This window comes from Oryctolagus cuniculus, chromosome 3, assembly GCF_051225735.1.
Source record: "Oryctolagus cuniculus isolate XC-2025 breed Fujian yellow rabbit chromosome 3, ASM5122573v1, whole genome shotgun sequence".
In the NCBI taxonomy this organism is placed as follows: Eukaryota; Metazoa; Chordata; class Mammalia; order Lagomorpha; family Leporidae; genus Oryctolagus; species Oryctolagus cuniculus.
The window spans coordinates 122,753,836-122,763,146 of NC_142869.1; the positions used below are offsets into that span (position 1 = coordinate 122,753,836).

The 9,311-nt window shown below is 42.9% G+C and overlaps 1 long non-coding RNA gene across 2 annotated transcripts; it reads left to right on the forward strand.

The window, feature by feature from the left end:
• The first annotated feature begins 585 nt into the window (after positions 1-585).
• LOC149127492 (uncharacterized) lies at positions 586-8,874 on the forward strand. 2 transcript variants are annotated; one of them, XR_016230921.1, is made up of 3 exons: positions 586-1,165; positions 3,221-3,427; positions 8,643-8,874. It is a non-coding gene; the product is annotated as an uncharacterized LOC149127492 (long non-coding RNA). The 2 variants fall into 2 exon arrangements; XR_016230922.1 differs by having other exon boundaries at positions 590-1,165; positions 3,321-3,427.
• Positions 8,875-9,311: the final 437 nt, after the last annotated feature.

Sequence of the window (9,311 nt, forward strand, 5' to 3'; positions counted from 1 at the left end):
GTGTGCATTTAAGTCCCGGCTGCTCCATTTCCTATCCAGCTACCCAATACTGCACTAGGAAGAGCAGGGGATGATAGCCCAAGTACGTAGGCCCCTGCCACTCATGTGACAAACCTTGTTGGATTTCCTGGCTCCTGGTTTCAGCCTGGTCCAGCCCCAGCCATTGTAGCCATTTGGGAAGTGAATCAGCAGACGGAAGATCTCTTTCTTTCTGTCACTCTGCTTTTCAAGTAAATAAAATAAATAAATACAGGGAAGGGTAAAATTATATTTACTACAAACTTTGGCTGAATACATGCATTTTAAATATCTTCTAATTTGTATCTTCTCCTTTTCACTCTTTTTATGCTGGCTTTTGATATATAAAAATTCTTAACTGATGAAGTCCTTTTCCGGTATATTAACAATTTACTATTTTACCTTGATATGTAGTGCTTTTTGGCTTATGTTTGAGAAGTTTTTGCCTCATCTGACTTAATTAAAATATTATGTTTTCTTCTAGTACCTTTAAGAAATCTTTTATATTTAGGTCTACATTACATCTTGATTAATGTTTATATATCCTATGAAGCCAGATTAATTTTTCCCATGTGGATATTTATAGAAACCATTTATAGAGATCATTTCTTTCCAAACCTGTGGGGAGCAACTCAGACTAGACTAAGTTACTGGAATTAAGACTTATTCTATGCATCTGCTCTCCCACAATATGGCGCTGGGAGAGGAGGAAACAGCTTCTACACAGCTGCCTCCAGTTCAACCAATAAACAGCAGGACCTGCTCCTGATTGGAGGAGAGCAGCGTACTCGGCGTGTGGGTAGCAGAGTTGGGATTGGTGGAAGAGGACTATAAAGGAGGAGAGAGACAACATGCACCAGGAACATCTAAAGGGAACACCTGAGGAACATCTGAGCAGCCCCTGAGAGAGCCGGCCGGCGGTGTGCCGCTCCCCCGCGGAAGTGGGGAAAGTGGCAGGGGGGCCCGCCCCTCCATGGAGGTGGAGGGATGGCAGCCAACCCGGGAAGAACCAGCAGCAAACCCGGGGAGGGCCGAGCAGACAGAAGAACAGCGCAGGGTCCTGTGTCGTTCCTCCACGAAGAGGGGGAGTGACACATACCCTCAATTGTAGCGTGGGCTTTGTCATTAGCAACGTATTATCTTATGTGTAAGTCTATTTTTGTACTTTTGTTTTGCTTCATAAATCAGGATTATATACTTACACATTATCTTAATTACTGCAGCTTCAGAATAAGTGTTGAAAGCTAATAGCATAGGTTCTGTAATTTTTTCTCATAGTTCAGGATTGACTTAATCCATTTAGTGAATTTTTCAATTCAGTTATTGTATTTTTTCAACCCCCAGATTTCTGGTTGTTTCCCTTTGGTAATTTCAATATCTCTGCTGGTCTTCTCATTTTGTTCATTTACCATTTTCCTGATTTTGTTTAGTCATTTGTTTGTGTTTTCCCTTTGCTTTTGAGCTTATTTAAGACAGTTGTTATTGGGTCTTTGTCTAGTAGTTGCAATCTGTCCTCAGGGATGGTGTCTGCCAGCTAGTTTTGTTTTGTGTAACGGGCCATGTTTTTCTCTCTTCTTCTTGTTTTTCACTTGGAAATTGGGCATTTGCAAAGCCAGCCTCTGCCAACTGGCTCTGTGCTGCTGCAGTCTTCCCTGATCATCTGGGCTTGCTCCAACCCAGAGGATCAGTCCAAGACGAAAGCACAGAGTCTTCTCAGGCTCCTTTGGAGCCTGCACCATGCTTCTGCCCTCACGTGTGTCTCTCAATTCCTATTTATTCACAGCTACTTTTGAATGTTTTAATTTCCCAAAGGGTTCTCACTCCTGCCTCTCTGTAGGGCCCTGGAGGGCTTAGGTTGAGTCTGCTGCTCCAGACATCTGTGTGCTGGGGGTCTGTGCAGGGTCCACTGCTGTTAAGATCTGTGCTTGCTTTTCCCTGCCTGAGGTTGATTGGGTATGGCAGAGGTAAATCCCTCAGGTAGCACCCAGACAGGTTAGCTCATTGCAAATAAAGATCTGCTCTGCATCCTTCTATTTGAGGGATGGGGCTGGCAACTAGTCTGCTTCTTCACCCAGTACAGGACCATCCTGCCAATTAGGGAGTGAGGCAAGGGTGAGTGACATCTCCTACCCTTGTGAAGGAGGCTTTTTGTTGATTGCATATTTAATTGACTGCTGTAGACCTTTGGCTGTTTTTTTTTTTTTTTAAGAGCTCCTGTAAAGGTTGTTCAGTCAGTTTTTATTTTTTATTTTGAGATTTCTGTAGAAAAACAAGGGCTTAGAGCTTCCTAGTATGCCATTTTAATCAACTATTTAGGCATTTTCTAAACTGTTCCTTTAAAAAGAATCTTGATTGTGGCTTGAAAAAGTCAATTTGCATCCAAAGGTAAATCAATAATTTCAATGTCCCATGTAAATTGTTTGATGCTATCATAGTATGAGAATAGCAGTATTTCTGACTCAGTAAGAATCAAAAAACAGAGCTGGGGAAGAACATAGAGCTTGAGTAAAGTCAAAAAAGACACAATTACCAGCAATGCATTCCATATGGGGAATTAGACTAAGTAAAGAAAAGCCAACCTGGCACACTTTGTGATTATATTGATAGTACCCTTCAGATGATGACAGTCCCAACAAGCAGAGTTTAGTCCCAGAAAGCACTGCAGGCTGCCAGGAGGAGGTGAGGAATGGTGGACAGTGTGGGTGTGGCTATAAAAAGGCAGCATATGGCATTGGTCAACAGTCTTTCTGTTGACAAGAAATATTAAATTGTATAAATAACAGAAATAGCTTATTGATTCACTTAGTGAGGGATATTTCTGCTTGGGCACTATTTTTACACAAGTCTTTGCATGGACACATGTTTTCATTTCTCTTTGATTCGATACTCAGGGATAGTAACTATACAGTGATGCACCACAGATAACATTTGAGCTCATGAATGATAAAACACTTGTACACAGCAGTGGTCCCATAGGATTATAAGGGAGATGAAAAATTCCTATTGCCCAGTGATGTTGTAATATCGTTGTGTAATGCATAATCTATTGTGGTGATGCTCATGTAGCAAAAAACCTACTGTGCTGTTAGTCATATAAAAGTCTAACTTGTGTTTATGTACAGTGCATACATAATACCTGTTAATGCCAATAAGTGACTAAGTTACCGGTTGTGTGTTTCTTATGCTCTATTTTTTACTGTAGATGGGTATACTGCTTCTAGTTACAAAAAAGCAAGGTAACTGTAAAACAGCCTCAGGCAGGTCCTTCAGGACATGTCCAGAAGAAGTCTTTGTTATCACAGGAGACAACAGCTCTGCATATGTCAAGACCTCAGAAGATTTTCCAGTGGAACAAGATCTGGAGTTGGAAGATGGTGAAGTTGATGAACTTGACCTTGTGTAAGCCTAGGTAAATGTGTGTACTTATGTCATTTTCCAAAAGAGAAAAAAATGTATTTTTATTTGAGAGAAAGACAGATAGAAAAGCAAGAAAAAATATTACTTCCCAAATGCCCTTAACAGCCAGCACTGGGTCAGGCCAAAGTCAGGAGTCAAGAGTGTAACACTATTTAGGTCTCCCATGTGGGTGTAAGACACAAGTACTTGAGCCATCACCTGCTGCCTGCTTGGGTGAGCATTTGCAAGACTGGAATCAGGAGTACAGCTGAGACTGGAATGTCGGCACTATAATATGAGATGTGGGCATCCCAAGTGGCATCTTAACTACTGTGCTAAATGCTGACTCCTGTCTCTGTCATTTTTTTAATAGAAAAGTTTAAAGAGTTAAAAAATTGAAAATTTTAGAAATAGAGAAAAGTGTGTAGAACAGTGACTATATATATATACAGAAATATATATTTAAAGATTTATTTATTTATTTGAGAGGCAGAGTTATAGACAGACAGAGCAAGAGACATAGAGAGCATGTAGGTGCAGAGGCCCAAACATGGGCCATCTTCCACTGCTTTCCAAGACATTAGCAGTGAACAGGATAGGAAGAGGAGCAGCCGGGACATGAACCAGCACCCATATGCGATGCCAGTGCTGCAGTCAGAGGTTTAGCCTACTATACCACAGCACCGGCTCCTAACAATAGTTTTACACTTATGCTTGAGTCATAGGCTAAGAGTTATTAGTGAATAGTCAAAAAGTAAAAGCAAAAGCAACATGCATAAAGTAAAAAATGTCACAATGACCTGAAGTCAATTTATCATTGAAGAAGGAGAAGTTAGTGCAGCCTAAGTGTACAGTGGTATACAGTAATGTCTTAGAGATTCATATTCACCTGCCAATCCCTCAGTGACTCCCTTAGAGCAATTTCTGTCCTGCAAGCTCCATCTATGGAGTCTCATAGAGATGTAACATTTTTAATCTTTTGTACCATATTTTTATTGTACACCTTCATTGTTTAGATACATAAATACTTATCACTGTATTAAGATTGTAATATTCAATTCAGTAACATGCTGTGCAGGTTTGTAAGTGGGGCATAATAGTCTATACCACACAGCACACCTGTCCAGAAGGCCACTCTATCTTGGTTAGTGTGTGAGTACTCTATGGTGTTAGCCCAATGATGAAATAGCCCAGCAATGCATTTTTTAAAGACTTTTGTTTATTTGTTTAAGAGGCATAGTTAGTGGCCGGCACCGCAGCTCACTAGGCTAATCCTCTGCCTTGCGGCGCTGGCACACCAGATTCTAGTCCCGGTCGGGGTGCCGGATTCTGTGCTGGTTGCCCCTCTTCCAGGCCAGGTCTCTGCTGTGGCCCGGGAGTGCAGTGGAGGATGGCCCAAGTGCTTGGGCCCTGCACCCCATGGGAGACCAGGAGAAGTACCTGGCTCCTGCCATCGGATCAGCTCGGTGCGCCGGCCACAGCGCACCGGCCGCAGCGGCCATTGGAGGGTGAAAGGAAGACCTTTCTCTCTGTCTCTCTCTCTCTCACTGTCCACTCTGCCTGTCAAAAAAAAAATTTAAAAAAAAGAGGCATAGTGAGAGAGAGAGAGAGAGAGAGAGAGAGAATTTTCCACCCACTGGTTCACTCCTCAAAAGCCTGCAACAGCCGGAGCTGGGCCGATCCATACCCAAGAACCAGGAGCTTTTTCCAGGTCTCCCACATGGGCACAGGGCCCCACATACTTGGACCATCTTCCATTGCTTTCCCAAGCCATTAGTGGAACGCTGGGTCAGAAGAGGGGCAGCCAAGACACAAAGTGAACCAGCGCCCATATGGGAAGCCAGCCAGCACTGCAGGTGGAGACTTAGCTTACTACACCACAGTGCCAGCCCCTGTAATCTGAAGGATGTAGCCTGGTTGTTACTCTGCGCATGCCTAAATTCATCTTTGTAACTCCTGGCTCAATTGCCTTCAAATTTGTTGTGCAGCTTAAAATATTGTCCTGGGGAGGTGGTAACATGGCCTGGCAGTTAAGACAGCTACCTCCGACATCAGGGTAATTGGAGTTGAGTCCTGGCTCTGGATCCTGCCTCCAGTTTCCTGTTAATGCAGACCCTGGGAGGCAGCAGTGATGGTTCCAGTAGCTGAGTTTCTGCCACCCATGTGAGGGACCCAGATTACGCTACAAACTTCTGGTTTTGGGCATTTGAAGAGTGAACCAGTGGATGGGAGTTTTCTCTCTCTGTCCATCCACCTCTGCTTCTTATATTAAACAGTTAATTAGAAAATAAAAATTATACCAAGAATATTTGTTAGTTTCTTCACAGCTTTACAAACATGTAACATTGCCAAGTTTCATGTTTCCTATTTTGCTTGCTGTCTCTTTGTGGTTTTATTATGCATTTCCCTGACGACTAATGATGTATTGCTCCTAAGATACCTTATTTTATGAAGCATCTGTTGAACTTATTGCTTATTTTTATAGTGCTGTTTCTCATCTTATATTCCACATACAAACTCCTTGTCCATTATGTCAATTCTGAATACTTTCTCCCAGACTGACTTCCTTTTCATTTTCTTAACAGTCTTTGGAAGAGCAAAAGTTTTGACTTTGATGAAGTCCAAGGCATTTGTTATTTTTTTTATTGTTAGTGACTTTGTGCTTTGTCTAAGCAATCCTTGTTTACTCCAAGGTTGTGAAGATATCTTCTGCTATTTCCTTTCAAATGTTCCAGATTTTTAACATGCACATTATGGTCTATGATGCTTCTTGAATAAATGTGTGCACTGTGAGGTAGGGCTTCAGATTCGTTTTGATATGAATGTAGAGCTATTTGAGTACCTTGGCACTTCTGTTGAATATTGATTGGTCACATCTGTGTGATTTTATCTTGGACTCTCCTTCATTCCATTGATGAGATTGCTTCTCCTTACATTCATAGCACATTGTTATATTGCTGTGACTTTATAGGAAGTTTTGAATTCAATAAATGTGTTTTACAACTTTGTCCTTTTTCAAAATTGTTTTCTCTCTAAGTATTTTACTTTTATATAAATTTTAGAGTCAAGTTATCAATTTCTACAGAACAACCTATAAAGATTTCAGCTGGAATTGCCTCGAGTCTATATCAGTTTGTGGGGGATTGACATTTTAGCAATATCCAATCTCCTAATCCATGGCCATGCATACTTCTTCATTTGTTTAGGTCTTTAATATTCCTTTCCAACATTGTGCGTTTTCCAGTGCAGAGCTTCTATACTTCTTCTATGAAACTCATCCTGAGAATTTTATGATTTTGACGCAATTGTAAATAATAGATGTTAAAATTTCATTTTCCGATATGTAACAGTCAGGGTTCAATCAGGGCAACAGAGCTGTTATGTAGAAGGTAATGTGTAATGAGAGATTAATTTCAGTTATTAGATTTTATGCAGTTATGGGAGGTCACTGAGCAGTCTGTTGGACTGCTGTCTCTGTGTCTGGTGCAGGGCCCCAGGTGAGGAGTGCTGGTGGCTGGGGAAGGAAGATGGACAGGGAGTGGGAGAATCCAAGGACAAACCAGAGCCGGTAATGACCAAATGGAATGGGTGTCTGTCTCTCATCATCATTGCTAATCACTGAAATATGTCCCTGCAGAGTTCACATGGTAGACCTAACTCCCAGTGTAACTACATTTGCACACACGGCTTTTAGGAAGCAATTATAGCTAAATGAGGTCATAAGGGAGGGGTTTCAGGATTGATGGTCCTGTGGGGTCGGTGGGGGAGAGAGGAGAGACAGAGAGAGAGAGTGAAAGGGAGAGAGAGAGAGAGACAGAGAGGGAAGAGAGAACTTTTTCTCTGCTATGAATACACGGCAAGAAGGCAGCCATCTGCAAACCAGGAAGAGACTTGACACCCCCTACCCGCGCGCACACACACACACACACACACAGCCTCCTTGCTAGAGCCTGACCATGCTGGAATCCTGATCTCCAGTTTCCAGAACTGTGAGAAATAAGAGTCTGTTGCTTAATTCCCCTACTCTATGATATTTTGATGACAGTCTGAGCAGGAGAAGGCAACCTGTAACCTTCATGATCGAAGTGATTTGCAGGATGGCTGATGTCCCGCATGAGCTACCTGCTCAGCTCTTGCAGAGGCTGGATGCAGACCCTGGACAGCTGGAGAAGCTCCAGGCCCAGCTGTTTGTTCCTCAGACAGATGGACCAGCAGATGCATGGTAGGGGATAGTGCGAACTCTGACAGCCCAGCTGTTTCGGGGTGTTGCAGTGGCATGTTTTCACTTCCATCTTCAAAATGCAGAATGCTCTTGTGTCCGTCCTGATCAGCTGAGTAATTTCACACAGTGGGAAGCCACCACATCTTGTTTAGTGAGCGCAGGCAGAAGCACAGTGTAGATCTTTACACTGATCCTTAACCTTGTGCCTTTTCTAAATGCACCGATTTTAGTTTTTGCTGATTCTTCTATGCCCAGATGTGTTGTATCTTCTTTTTCAAGGTAAGCTGTGTTTTTCAAAAAGTGTCAGATTTACTGAAATAGAATTGAGTACAGTATTACTTTATCATGTTTATGAAATATTTAGGATATTCAGTGACTCCCTTCTTTTATTGATGAAATTTCTAACTTTATTTCTTCATGTTTATTCCTGAAACATTCTCATAAGGAGTTTATGAATTTTATTAACTATTTTAATGCATCTTCTTTTTTATTTTTTAACAGGCAGAGTTAGACAGTGAGAGAGAGAGACATAGAGAAAGGTCTTTATTCCATTGGTTCACCTGCCCCAAATGGCCACTACGGCCGGTGCACTGCGGCGGTGCACTGCACCGATCTGAAGCCAGGAGCCAGGTGCTTCCTCCTGGTCTCCCATGCGGGTGCAGGGCCCGAGCACTTGGACCAGCCTCCACTGCCTTCCTGGGCCACAGCAGAGAGCTGGACTGGAAGAGGAGCAACCGGGACAGAATCCGGCGCCCCGACTGGGACTAGAACCCCGGGGTGCTGGCGCCTCAGGTGGAGGATTAGCCTAGTGAGCCACGGTGCCGGCCAATGCATCTTCTTTTAATTATGTTAATTTTTCCTATTGCTTCCTTCTTTTCTATTTCAGTGATTTCTGATTTTTTTATTATTTCCTTCCATTTACTTAATCTGAGGTCACTTTGATTTTTTTCCCACTAGCTTATATGAAGGAATTCTAGATGATGGACATTAAATTTTTCTTTTTTAGGGGCTGGCATTGTGGCTTAGTGGTTAAAGCTGCCGCCAGCAGTGTCGCCATCCCATATGGGTGCCAGTTCGGGTCCTGGCTACCTGACTTCTGATCCAGCTCTCTGCTATGGCCTGGGAAAGCAATGGAAGATGGTACAAGTCCTTGGGCTCCAGCACCTACATGGGAGACCCAGAAGAAGCTCCTGGCTCCTGGCTTCAGATCGGCACAGCTCTGGCCTTTGCAGCCATCTGGGGAGTGAACCAGTAGATGGAAGCCCCCCCCCCCCACCTCTCTGTAACTCTGCCTTTCAAATAAATAAATAAATAAATAATTTTCCCTTTTTCAAAATAATTAAATCACTTAAAGATATACTCTTCCCCTATGTACTGCTTCACTTGCAACTCATAAAGCTTGACTGATTGTGAGCTTTTTTCGTTTTAAAGATTTATTTTTCATTTGAAAGGCAGAGTTACACAGAGGCAGAGGCAGAGAAAGAGAGAGGTCTTCCATCTGCTGGTTCACTCCCCAGATGATCGCAACTGCAGAAGCTGGGCTGATCCGAAGCCAGGAGCCAGGAGCTTCTTCCAGGTCCCCTATGCGGTTGCAGGGGCCCAAGCATTTGGGCCATCTTCTAATGGTTTCCCAGGCCATAGCAGAGAGCTGGATGGGAAGTGGGGCATCTGGGGC